The following is a 14,642-nucleotide window of genomic DNA, read 5'->3' as shown; positions in this document are numbered from 1 at the left end:
GGGGCAGCGCTAAAATCTAGTTCTGTCCGCTCAGACGCTGCCCCCAGGCCTCCTACAGCTGTGCGGCATCATAAAGGTCACACTGCGTAGCCGCACCCACACAAACTGGAGTCTGTGTTCTGTGGGCGGCCGGCATTGAGTAACTCAATTCCAGGTATCCCGGTCTTGAGATTTTTTCAATCCCGAATCCCGGGATTGAAAAAATGAGCCAGGATTGTGGCCTCCCTAATTCGAATTATGGCTGCACTGGAAACGAATCCTGGATTATTTTTATTTTTTGGGATTCATCTTGAATTGCTTCAGGACAGAAAACAAGATGTCAATGGATTTAGGAGTGAATTAAAGATAGAGATACAGTATAACATATTTTTTTTCCTCCTAATCTATATTAGATTTTATGTGTGGAGCTACATGTACCAGGGTACCCTGGCTTCCAAACGCCATCCAAGTTATGGTCCTGGCTGGGGACGCAGGTCTGCACCCTTCCAGGCTACGGCGCCCTGTCAACCCATGCCTTGAGCCACCTCTGATTAGTTTCGTTTATAGCCTCACAAGTACATTATTGGCATCTGCATTACCTGGACCATGAGGGTCTGCTCAATCCTGTCCTTAGCATCTTGTTGACCCTACTACCTCTAGTAACATTTGTTCCTACAGTATCTCATTAACCCATCCCTTTTTAAATGTTAAGTTCTTAGGGTTATCCACCATGTCACATGTTTATCCATTGTCTACCTTCCACACTTGTCCTTGCCATGGAATTTTCTGAATTTTCTGTAGGTGATTTAGTTGATTTTGTGTCTATTTTTTTTTCTGCTTATCTGTAATTTTCATGTCTGTCATTAAGTGTATATTGTCTGTATGCCTCACAAATTAGTCATTCCATGCATCCATGTACCATAGCTACCAACATGACCCATTCCAGGAGGGACAAAATGCACTGCTCCTGGACTTACCTCTTAATTTATGCCATCACCTGTGTTGAAACACCTTTCTTATAAATTAACTATTTCAACACAGGTGACGGCAATCATAAATTAAGAGGGACGTCCAGGAACAGAGCATTTTGCCCCTCCTGGAATGGGTCACGTTGGGATGGGGTATGATGTACTCCCTATTCAGCTCACACATTTTCCCTCTGCGTCATATTTGTATTACTCTTTATGGTGCCTCTCTACATTGTGATCAGCGCGCGGCATCACTGGTTAAATTAGTCCACACAGCATTAGCCAGACCCCACCACCTCTCACAATAGGCTTTTCATAATTTTCATCCCATGAAGCCCTTAATAATTTTGTTTAGCTAGATCCAAACAGGCCATGATTACTTATATGTTTTGTTTATTTTGTGCTGCTAATAAAACCAGCTGCTGATACTTAGTACTTGGTACCTAGGCCCAGGACTGATGTACTACTACTTGGTTGCAATGTTTACCCCAGAAGACAGCATTGCACTTTTGTCAGCTTATTCCCCAGGTGCTCATTAACTGATCTGCTTGAGTGTGGTTCTGTCTCTTTAAGCCAGTCCCTGTACATGAACCCATGGAAGAAGCATTAATTGTATTTAAAAACTATGTGACAGCTGGAGCAAAATGAGGCAGAGCAATGCTCATGTTTTTAAGTGTCAGTGTAGGGACTGACCAGAAGGGAGGGAGGGGGGCATGACGTGGTTGCAATATTTTGGAACTAACAGTCCCTGAATTTAAATATATATATATATAATATAAAAGCAGGTGAGTGCCGAGTTTGTATGATTTTTTTTTATATTTATAGCATACTAGCCGCAATGCCTGGCATTACATGACTTTTTTTATTTATTACTATTTTTCTCTGTCTCCACCAAACCTCCCCGCCCCCCCCACCTCCCTCTTTCTTTACCTCCAACACTTTCATCACACCTCTCCTTCTCCCTTTTCCCCTGTCTGACACTGGTGGGAGGAGTCGCGAGTTCAGACCAAATCATTACATTCCAATGTCATGTCATCATTTTTATCATCAGTTTATTCTATTATATACAATTTTTTTCTGCTTCCACTTCTTCAAAATAATTGAGTATGCTTTTGTCCTATACTGGCATTGAGAAATTTTCTTGCTTTGGAAGTTCATTTTTATCCAATGCCCCAAAGCTATATAGTCAAAGAGTGGGCAGGTAGGGAAGCTGGCAGAATGTCCGCATTCATTGATGGCGAATAATCTACTTTTACTGTGACCTTGTAATTATCATTATTTTCACATAATCACTGATAGGTTGGTATTAAAAACAGAAAAAAAGACTTGGATATGATGACAAAAGTTAATCTTAACAATTCAAAATTCAATAATTTTTGCAGGGAGAACTAGAATGTATATTCATGAACTTTAATGATAAAGAGACCAATAAGTCTAAAATGCAAGTAGCTTTTTGCGAAATACATACCTCCCAACTTTTCAAAACGGGAAGGAGGGACAGGGCGCATGCCGAAGGTGCGCTCGTCCGAAAAAGGGGCATGGCTTTCGAGAAGGGGGTGGAGCCAACTGAAAATTGGGCGGAGCCTCGTGGCTTCCCCCCGTTTTCGTCACTATAGGGGGCATGCCCAGTACTCTCCGAGATGTTGGGCAGACCCCCAGGCTCTCCCTACGCTGGAAGCGGGACAGTTGGGAGGTATGAAAATATACATTAATAAAATGCACAATTACACCCATTACATATGTAAAAGTTCCACAAGATTCATAACTGACAATGAGGTCTATGTACTAAAACTCCACTAATCGTTGAAAAAAGCAGTACCTGCTCTGCCTGTTATCGTTGCAGGAGGTGGCTACCATGTTTTAAGAATAGCCTCGCTGAGGAGAGTGAACGTTAAGTCACTCCCTTGGCGGTGACAGCAGGGACACATCTCGCGCTGACTGCACTGTGCTCTCGCCTCTCTCTCGTCCCGTGCAGCTGCAGCAGAGAGGAATTTTTTTGTCAAACCTTTATTGACAAGCGGCCAAAGTGACAAAGAGCTCCCTTCTATGCTATCCTGCTCTTAGCACTGGCAGGCTAAAGGCAGAGAAAGCCCTTTAGTACAACTCGAGAAGCGATTTTCTCTGCCTTTTTCGGGTTCCCCCCTTAGCTTGGGATGAGAGAGATGGAATAATGTTGTCAAAGAGGAAGAAAGAAAGGGACAAGGGCAGAGGCACACACAGACTGTTGGAAAGGGGCAGAGGCATTACTGGGGAGTGGAGGAGGGGTAATAAAGGTAAGTAGCCAAAAAATAAGATATGCTATTTGAGAAGAGGAAGGCTGCTAATATTATACTTTTATACTTGCACCTTGTTTATTCTGCTTTTAACATTCTCCATGCGACTGTGTACTTATTATCTACACTCCCGGGCACTTATTGTAATGGGTATGAATTGTGTACTTTCTTTTTGCCCATCTATTGTACTCATGGCAAAGCTCCTGTCCTATTCCTGGCTCATATGCTCCTGGTATTTGTAGGAGGGTGGGAGGGTGGTGCATTTGCTATCTATGCACAATTGGACTAATCTTACATTTGCAGCCAACTCTGCATAGGTAGCAAAATGGGTGCATTTTACATTTGTGCTTAGATGCAAACCAAATGAGGTTTACTGTGTTCACGTTAATGACTCTCAATCCATTTCAGTTATTAGATGGAGATGTATCAACGCTTGGAGAGAGAAAAAGTGGAGAGAGACAAAGTACCAATCAATCAGCTCCTGACATTTATCAAACACAGCCTGTAAAGTGTCATTTAGGAGCTCATTGGTTAGTATTTTATATCTCTCCACTTTATTTTTCTCCAAGCTTTGATAAATCTCCCCCTTTATCTCCATGGTGACATAGTCCCCTCCCTCTTCCTTCCCTTTTTCGCTTTCCTCCTCCTTTTTCCCTTTTCTGGTTTTCATCTCAGTTAATTTTCAATCGTAATTACAATGTGAAATGGATAATTGGATCTTTCAAGCTCTATGTGGCTCTTCTTTATACATCTTTCCCCTCTTAAGGGAAATGTGTGTATTTTATTCCTGTTATACCTTCAATAAAAAAACAATATGAATTAAACAAAAGCAAAAAAAACAAAACAAGAGTCGTGGATCTGCAAAAACAAATATCGCTTAAGTTAAGAGTAGAATGTATGAATTATGTAATTCACAATATATTCATAATTTCTTGAATTAACTTACATCATAATGGCATTTGTAAGTAAAGCATGAATAGGACATAGAGCTGGGCAACAAAAGAAAATAATGTGGGATGTTACAGATGGAGCAGTCTTAAATGAAACACTTCTCTAAATTCCATCATAGACTAGTTCTGTAAAAGGATGTACTGATAGCAGTGAGGGGTTAATTAGTGAGGAAAACACGCTACTGACAAGAACTATGTTAAAAGTATGTATTGCAATATATTATTCAGACAGATATGAAATATCCTAGATGTGGGTCTTGTAGTCATACACACAATACGTATAATTGACTTCCATCCATTTGCAGACCATTTCTGCTATATATTCATACAGTATGAATAGACAATCATATACTTTTAGATACACATAAGACATCAAAGGGACAATGATACTCAGATCAGGGAAGATTACACACAGATGTACTTTCATTTTAAATGTAAAATATTTTATGGTTACATAACGGGCTTGAATAAAATAACTTACGGTATAACATAGATGGCACAAAACATCATCAACTGTTCTTTATTCTGAATAGTTTACCCGTGCTATGGGCTCCATTTACTAACGAGTTTGAGGTGTGAAAGGGCTCTATTTATTAACATTATTTTTACTAAAATAAAGTGAAAAAGGCTGTTTTCACACCCTTTTCACATTATTTTAGTATCACCTATAGTTATTACAGGGCAATTGGAGTAGAATTCGTAAAATTCTACTCCAACCCCTAAGTATCACTTATTTTTAGTAAGCAGATCGCATTTCCCATAATTGTAATGGGAAATGTGATCCGACCAGAGGGCCTGATTCAGAGCTGCTCGTAAGCGGCTGCTCGTTCGCTCCGAGCGATGTTCGCACAACTGCGCATGCATATGGGTTGTAATACGCATGCGCGAACCAGTCATTGTGGTCGGAAATTGTGTGCTCGCAAAATAGCGAATGCCTGCTAATTTGAGTGACAGAATGAGGCGTTTGTGGGTGGTAACGGGGGAAGGTTCTTGAAAACGGGGAGTGGAGATCCGGACGCAGGCGTGCCAAAACGGGCATTTTAAGGGTGTGCATAATTAACAAAGCAGCGTCATCGACCACGTCACTTGGTTGTCTTTTAGCCTGAACTGCTCGCATGATTGCGGTAGGAAAATGCTACCACAAGCACTGCGAGCAGTTCTGACGCCTTTCGATGTACTCGCTAAATCTAATAAATAGCGGAGATGACTTAGGATGCGAGCGGCCAGGGGGCGTTTTTAAAAAAATAGCGAGCGCATGTTTCGTTCACTCGTTCAGACATAGAGGCGTCAACAGACAGCAAAGAGCGAGCGCTCTATTTAAATATCCGGCCCCTTTTTCTGAATGAGCGAGCGCAAATAGCATCCGACTCTGAATCAGGCCCAGAGTTACTAAAAATAAATTGTAAAAAAATATCGGGAAAACTACTGTGATAATAACGCCACCTGGAGGTGGTGTTATCCAGGGTCTCCCCCAGTTACTGGGCTCCTGCTCTGCTCTAATGGGGAGAGCAGAGACGGGAGTCGGTCCCAGTAATCAGCTGTGTGGTCTAAACAGACCGCAAGCTGATTACTGTAAAAAAAGAAAAAAAATTTGTAAAAAATATTTTTTACTTACCTGACTCCATGGACCGGTGATCGGGCCTCCGGTGATGTCTCCCCTCTGGTCAGCTGGTCTCCCATAGTGCACTGCGGCCCGGTCATCAGGTGATCGGGTGCCAGTGCAATATGGGAGATCACCTGATCGGAGGCATGGAGGACATCACCGGAGGCCCGGATCATGCAGGTAAGTGTAATTAAGGGAGAGGGGGGGTTGCGGGGGGAGGGAGGGGGGTCACGTGGGGTTCCGTGATAGTGGGGGGCTGGGCTTAGCGCCGGGGGCGGAGCTTAGCACCGGGGGGGGCGGTAGCAGCGGCGGCCGGTGGGCACATGCGCGGGCACTTTGTCACAGTATTTTTCGCGAATATAACGTGATAAGGCTCTGGAAGGGATTCGTAGGGACAGAGCTTTATCGCAATAGTTTTCACTCTCAATGAGTTTAAGGGCTCTATTTACTACAATCCGCATATTGAATGCAGATTGTAGTGTGATATTATTGACTGAATTCGCATTGCGAATTCAGGCAATATCACAGGGATTTACTACAAATCCCTTGCTGGGCCAGAGCTTTATCGCAAGCTCTGTCCCTGCAAGAGATTTGTAGTAAATCCCTGTGATATTGCCTGAATTCGCAATGTGAATTCAGTCGATAATATCACACTACAATCTGCATTCAATATGCAGATTGTAGTAAATAGAGCCCTTAAACTCATTGTGAGTGAAAACTATTGATGCTGTTATTTATTAAAGTGCCTCTGTAATGCAGCAGTTTTTTTTTTTCGTTTGTGCATGTAAATCAGTAGGCTACTTTATCAACCAGCGGTATTTGTTAATTACCGTTTTTTGCGTTATTTGAAACTCTCCAGCCTCATGGTTCTGTTAAACTACGCTCAAAAGTGTTGTGGTCCCATTGGCCAGCATCCATGTCTCAGCAGCCGGCACCCCCCTCTCTCCCTCTCTCTTACAGAAGCCGGCACCCCCCTCTCTCTCTCCCTCTCTCTCACAGAAGCCGGCACCCCCCTCTCTCTCTCCCACTCTCACAGAAGCCGGCACCCCCCTCTCTCTCTCCCTCACAGAAGCCGACACCCCCCCTCTCTCTCTCTCTCACAGAAGCCGGTACCCCCCTCTCTCTCTCCCTCTCTCTCACAGAAGCCGGCACCCCCCTCTCTCTCTCCCTCTTTCTTACAGAAGCCGGCACCCCCCTCTCTCTCCCTCTCTCTCCCAGAAGTCGGCACCCCCCCTCTCTCTCCCTCTCTCACACAGAAGCCGACGGCCCCCTCTCTCTCTCCCTCTCTCTTACAGAAGCCGGCACCCCCCTCTCTCCCTCTCTCTCACAGAAGCCGGCACCCCCCTCTCTCTCTCTCACAGAAGCCGGCACCCCCCTCTCTCTCTCCCTCTCTCTCACAGAAGCCGGCACCCCCCTCTCTCTCTCCCTCTCTCACAGAAGCCGGCACCCCCCTCTCTCTCTCCCTCTCTCTCACAGAAGCCGGCACCCCCCTCTCTCTCTCCCTCTCTCTCACAGAAGTCGGCACCCCCCTCTCTCCCACAGAAACCGGCACCCCCCTCTCTCTCACAGAAGCCAGCACCCCCCTCTCTCTCTCCCAGAAGCCGGCACCCCCCTCTCTCTCTCCCTCTCACAGAAGCCGGCACCCCCCTCTCTCCCTCCCTCTCACAGAAGCCAGCACCCCCCTCTCTCTCTCCCTCTCTCTCACAGAAGCCGGCACCCCCTCTCTCTCTCCCTCTCTCTCACAGAAGCTGACAGCCCCGACTTCCTCCCTCTATCACTTCCTACCACAGCTGACAGCAACTTCCTTCCATCCTTCCTCCCTCCCCTCCGCAGCAGTTGGTGGCAATAAGTACCCTCCCTCCCTGGCTGCCCGCAGGACCCCAGCACACAGCTGATTACCTCTCCTTCTCTGCAAGGCAGTGGCAGCAGCCTCCCTACCAGCCCAGTAAGCAACACGTTGTGCTGGGAAGGGAGGTTGCTGCTGCTGCCGGGCAGGGATCCGAGGAGAGCCAGGTCTCACTGCGCATGTGCCGGGAATGATAACACACGGTACATGCGCCCATTACTGTAACAAAAATATAAAACTTCCATTCGTCAGCGCTGTTTGGAGAGAAGAAACAGCGCTGATAGGATTTTTAACATTACCGCTTGCCAGGCAGCTGTGAGCGATAACCTTAAATAACATAGCATACCTCCCAACTGTCCCGCATCCAGCGAGACAGTCCCGTTTTTCTGGGACTGTCCCACCCACGGGCCTCAGTTCTCTTGTGTACAGACTGCCTGCGGGAAGCCGTGAGGCTCCGCCCCATTTCCCACAGACTCCACCTCTTTCTTTCAAGCCACGCCCCTTTTCTGCTGCGCTCGCCAGAGGCGCTCGACCTGTCCCTCCTTGGCATATTAAAATGTTGGGAGGTATGACATAGTAGGACAAGTTCGTTTGTAAATATAGACCTATACATGTTTATATTACACTTTAATCTTGTGTGTGTGTGCGTGTGTGTTTTAGGTGTTTGAATGTATATTAATTTCAGATTCCATTACAATTAAAGCTCATTACACACTGCAGTACTATAATCTCATATTTACTAACTACAAGTTACAACAACAGTCATTACTGTTCACATTAATAACCAGCAACATTTTGACCGCCTCCAGCATGCCCATCTATTTTCTCACATTTGCAGTTGCACTGAAACAGCTTCTAGGAACTGCATAGTCTGCAGCCCTTAGAAGCACGGTTGTGGCTATATCTCCTTCAGCTAAAGGACCCTGACGTCATCATTTACTATCCATGTGGACATCCATTGGTAATCTGTGGCGAGCAAAGCCTGTTTCTACTGTTGGTGGCCAGATACTACATTTGCCACAAAATAACAGCGCATTCAGGGCATGGAACCGCACTTCCGCCCGCACTCGATGTCACATCTGGGTCCATTAGCTGAAGGGGATCTAGGCACATCTTTAGAAGCACTGTATGTCTGGTGGTTAGCAATGTGGGCTTCCTGTGGAAGCTCTCAGTGCTGCTAATCGCACACTGGACTGGAAGTCCCGGAATCCCTCCCCCTGGGACTGACAGCCTGGTGTGAGATTAGCACTAAAAGCTTCCAATAGGATGCCACACACCTTCAGACTTCGCCTTAGGGGCTGGTCTATATGCTGCAGGGTCCGGGACCATCTCCACTCCCGAGTCCTGCACTGCGAATGCTGCCGGATCCTGGACGCACTGGGGATGGTGTGTTTTGGTGGATTTTACTGGGGAGGCTGCAGCTCTGCAGCCCCTAGGAAAATCCGCTACTGTTAACAACTGCAAATCATATTATTATACACAGAACTGACTGACTTAAGTGAGGGAATCTTCATCCATGTTGACAAAAAATGGCTAGAATTTTGGTATCAGATGAGAGACGAGCCCTTTGCAGAATGTGGTCATTGATCCATTCATGTATAATATGGGTTCAACTTCTACACAATTTGAATAAAGTATATACCTCTGAGCTAACAATTTCTTGCCATGTCATAATATTACATATTACATGTACAGCAGAGTCTGCAGCTGTGAAACTTTGTGACGTGTGTTATGGTGCACCACAATTATAGCACAATGGTTATTGCACTCTTGGTTTCAGAACTATTTTTAGCGAACTATATTTCTCTGCCGATTTTGCTGTATCACTCCCCCACCTGAAAAAATACTATCAGCAAGAAAAATAAATACCACAAACCCAGAAAACATGTTTGCATAGGGATTTTGAAATCTTGCAGTTTGCCGCAGGGCTAAAATCTCAAAAGATTCAGATATCACCAATTTACAAGAAAAATGTTCTTTCTGCATTTTATGAGACATGCTATGTAGAAGAAATGTGCAGAATGCAATTTATGACTTGCAATCTACAGAGGTAGAGGTAGAGGTGGTTTGTGTTACAAGCCTAAACTAAAAATAACAATAGTATAGGTGTACAGTCATAAAAGTACAAAATGTACAGTACTTTTATCTTGTGATATATATTGTACAAATGTATGCATTTGTCTGATGTGATATATCATGAGTGCACATCATCCAATGTATGTCTTGGCCAATCTTATGTCTCCTGTAGATTTCCTTATTGGGCACACCACCAGTGGCATGCAAGTCAGGTTGACTGCAGAGTGGCATATACCCCTGGGCTGCACTTTACTGGACTGCTTGTGTCGGCATGAAATGAGGGACTTCTCTTTTCAGCTTAGAAGGGAGGCAAGGTAGGACAGACCTCCCAGGGAACAGCCACTTTACTGTAAGTGGTCCCTTCCTTCTACTCACACCCCCATCCTCCATTGAGACATGCATTATTTCTACAGTCAGACAGAGGAACATGTGAAAGAATGTTATGTGGAGAATGCTGTGTGTGGTTTCTGCTGTGGAAGAATAAATAGATAACTGAAGTTTGCTTAGAACTGAAGGCTCATAAACCTCCAGTCAGGGATAGCATGAGTTATTAGTTAAGGGGGGTTGTGTTTCTTGTTGATGGACAGTACAGGATTGATGGACATCAGCTTTGGGGTGGGGTTAGAGGGTTCTTTGGTCAATTGATTGTATGATCCTGCCTCTTTGATCTCCCACCCTCCCTTCCCTTTTTGTGTCTTGTCTGTGTCAGCTTTATTGCAGGACAGGGAAAGAACGGCAACTTGGCGGCCATCTTGCTGCAGTATGGGGGTGCACTCCCCTTCAATGCACTGGTTAGGCTGATTTCACCCTAATGGGGTCAGCGGCGCCTCTCATCCGAGTGGGCCTGAATAGTGCATTGGTATAGGTGTTGGATACCTCCCCATTGCTTAGAAAGGGATAATTGGCCATTGCAAGTTGTAATTCCACATTTGCCTTTGACAATGGTATAGTTGGCCCTCGCAATTTGTGACATCATTTGCCTAAGTCAAGTGGTTGCAATATGCTGCCGTTCTCTCTTCTGCCACCATTCTTCTGTTGTAATAAATTTATTATTTATTTATTTATTACCAGTTATTTATATAGCGCACACATATTCCGCAGCGCTTTACAGAGAATATTTTGGCCATTCACATCCGTCCCTGCCCCAGTGGAGCTTACAATCTATGTTCCCTACCACATGCTCACACACATACACACTATGGTCAATTTTGTAGGGAACCAATTAACCTACCAGTATATTTTTGGAGTGTGGGAGGAAACCGGAGTTCCCGGAGGAAACCCACGCAAGCACAGGGAGAATATACAAACTCCACACAGTTAGGGCCGTAGTGGGAATTGAACCCACGACCTCAGTGCTGTGAGGCTGTAACGCTAACCATTACACCGTCTGTGCTGCCCATAAATAAAGCTGACCATTCATTTTTGAACGGCACATTTGGTCTCATGTCTTCATTTTAGTTAAGTATATAGTATTAAGTTATGGTTCATCTGTGATCTGACAATAGAGAGCTTAATTATGTGTGGTGGTTGTGGCTATTAATATATTTTTAAGTAAAATGTGAATACTATTAATTTTGTGTCATGGCTGGCTTGGGGGAAATACACCTATTTATTACATTTGAATACGAATAATTTTATGATGCAGTTGATTGGTGGAAAATAAGCCTGTTTATTAAATGTGAATGCTTTTTATTATTGTGCTGACTGGGGGAAAGGGAGTCTAATTATTAAACAAGGGTGCTGCTGCGTCAGGGCCGGATTAAGACCCACATGGGCCTGGAGCTGAAACTGTTCATGTGCCTATACTGAGAAGGGGAAGATCTATGGTCGGTGCTGTGTGGGTGTGGTGAAAGTCACCTTGGTGTGTATACCCCTACACTATGAGACACAATGTCTCCCTAACTACATAGAAATAGAAAAATTGCATAATTTTTTTGTAGGGGGAAAACTAGAAAAACTATTTAAATACTTAAAATTTATGGCCAGTTAGTCAGCTGGTAATCATGCTGTCATGTTGATGGGCCTATTTTTATGTGGAGGCCTGGTGCTACGTCCTCTCTTCTGTTGGCAGAGTTATGGGAGCGATAATATGCAAATGTTAGTTTTAGTCATACTTACCTACTATGCCAGGAGGTGCGGTAGTCTCCTGGTTTTTCCCTGGAAGAGTGTCCCGAATTTCTCGCATCCCGTCCACTTCCTAGTGAAGTAGGCAGGATGGGGAAATAATTGCCGGGAATTGAGAGTCCGTAGGATAATATGCAGCAAATCCCATCATTTTAGTTCTGCTCCCTAATTATGTGAGAGTCCGGCCCCGCCCCCTGAAGTGGTCAGCTGAAAGCTGAAACCAAATATAGACAAAGTATGGTTTTAGCCTTCCCTTTACGTACTAGCGTACACCTGAAAGTGCAAGCACTGAGACACCCACGTTCAGCTTCTCTGTACACTGTTATACTGCCGGAACATCCATCACATTGAACCTGGATTTCTGATACTGTCTGAACCGGTCGCAATGGCATCTTTGTGCGCCGCTGGGACTTTCAGAAATTTCTGCCCATGCGCTATAGCAAATTATCGCTAAACTACCTGAATTTTGATATTATATATTCTGTTTCCATCTGACTCAGAAAGATGCCCTGTATGTCTATATACTTTTTTTTTGTTTTTTTTTGCCGAAAGAGATATTAAAATTATATTCAGCCGGTGAAAAGGGTACATATATGCGGACATTGCCTTTCTGTAAAGTATACTGTATGTGGGCGAATGCAGAAAAATAATTTTGGTGCTAAATTTTCTTAAGGGACACTTACATCACCTTATTTGTGCATGGACAGAGGCAAATGGACATCCATATCAATAGACGGTTATTTAACAGCGAGAGCTTGAATGACGAAGACTGAACTGGCAGTACCACTGGACATATTAGACATATTCATATAAAATTACGTGAATATAAAAAATTGTCAAATAATAATATATAACATAAATACTATATAAAATAAAAATAATAATAAAACAATCATATATTGTAGTTGGGATATTATTTACCATAGATAAGGCATCTCAAGGGCCTCGCTGTTTTTGTCTTTGGATTTTGAGGGAAAAAACCCTGGGCATGTTTTAAACATAGTAACTATACAGCTGATACACAATGTCATCAGGGCCTGATTGAGGTTTCTATGGGCCCCAGGGGAACCAACTTATTGGGGTCCCTACTAATAAGTGGACCACTTACCTGTACTATCCGGAACCACTTTTTACTTATATAAGGACCCTTTGGACTTTTTACACTACCTCCAACTCGCAACAGGAAATTATATAAGCACCTTTTAAACTTTCTTATGTGTATACTGTGTAAATAAATTTGATTATTATTCACAATATACTATACATGGAGGCAAGTTATTTGCATAGATAAGGTTGCTGCAAAATATCCAGTGAATTCCTGAACACAGAGTGAGAGTGTTGGTGGAAGGATCCTCCGATGGGGAGTCCAGATTGATGTTTAATACAACTGATACGCTTAACGAACAAGAGTACGTACAGTACGCACATATATTGAGCACATATCATTTCCAACAGAAGTCTAAGGACACCTGTTTTCAGACATACACTTTGCTCCAAATATAGGAGAGCAAGTGCACCCTGATGATGACGAGTATTATACCAACAGCACGCATAGTGGGCGGGTGCACTGCAAGATCTGTACAAATTTGCATAAGGGCAAATATATGCATATATTATCATGCATGCAATGTGGGACATCCACAGACGATTTGCCTACTGCATCTGCCTAAAGACTTTATCTCGGGGCGCAAAGCTTTTCCTGAAATAACAACTTTTTTGTCTATTCCTCATCAAATTCTAAACACATCTTGGTAATAGCAGATGTAAAGCAATTATCTCTTCTTGTCTTTCAGCAATCTTACCTTAATTGCTAGCTGATTGTAGGAGAGTATAACACATGTATATTTCAAAGAAAAGGTGGACATCTATAAATCAAGGGTGACCCCACTTAACTTTTACATTTAATGACAATATATTGTGTTATCTTAACTTCCAAAACTATTTTTTTTTTCTTTTAAATAATCTGTACATGACTATTTAGGTGTTTCCAATGAGTCTGATGGTTGCTTTATTATCTATAATTATTGCTGTATATGATTCATTTAAAACGCATTGTATTTAAAATAATATTAAATTGCAGAATATAGCATACTAGTATGCTACATTCCCTATGTCAGTGTATTATGTCAATGATCACAAAGGAGACTTATGTGGGCCAAATATCTATGGACCGATGTCACGTCTTACCGATCCCCAGATCGGTGATCAAATATGTTGATCCACAGACATCTATGATAGGCGATCCATCTGCAGATCGGGAAAAAACAGCATGTTAAAAATCCCCGACTTGGTGATCCCGATCATTTTTTGGTTGGGATCGGTGAATCGAGGATTTCCAACATGATGGATTTTCCCGGTTCTCCACGAATGGAGATTTGGCACAATACATTGCAGATGTATGGGCCCCATAAGAGTAACCCACTAGAGGGGAGATGTACAACTTCTAGGTGTCTGTATCTAGGGACTGTGCTAGATAAGTGACCCACAATTCGCTGTATTATTCTCCCTATACTGCCCAATGCACTAGGATAGTGTTGGCTAACCTTGACATTCCAGCTGTTATGGAACTACATAACCCAGCATGCACTGCTACAGTTTTGCTATTAGGGGATGCTAAAACTGTGGCAGGGCATGCTGGGATATATAGTTCCACAACAGCTGGAGTGTCAAGGTTAGCCAACACTGCACTAGGATGTGGGTGGGAAGCTGGAGATTCACCCATTCTTCTGGGAGTAGGTAAGTATGCTCCTGCCAACATTTCACTTTGAGTGCCATCATTAAAGTGATAAAAGTTAAAGTTTTGCTCATGGCACAAACCATGTT

The sequence above is a fragment of the Taudactylus pleione genome, unplaced genomic scaffold (genome assembly GCF_031769625.1).
Source record: "Taudactylus pleione unplaced genomic scaffold, aTauple2 ptg000336l, whole genome shotgun sequence".
Classification (NCBI taxonomy): domain Eukaryota; kingdom Metazoa; phylum Chordata; class Amphibia; order Anura; family Myobatrachidae; genus Taudactylus; species Taudactylus pleione.
The sequence above is the reverse complement of the archived record's forward strand: the minus strand, read 5'-3'. Positions refer to the sequence as shown.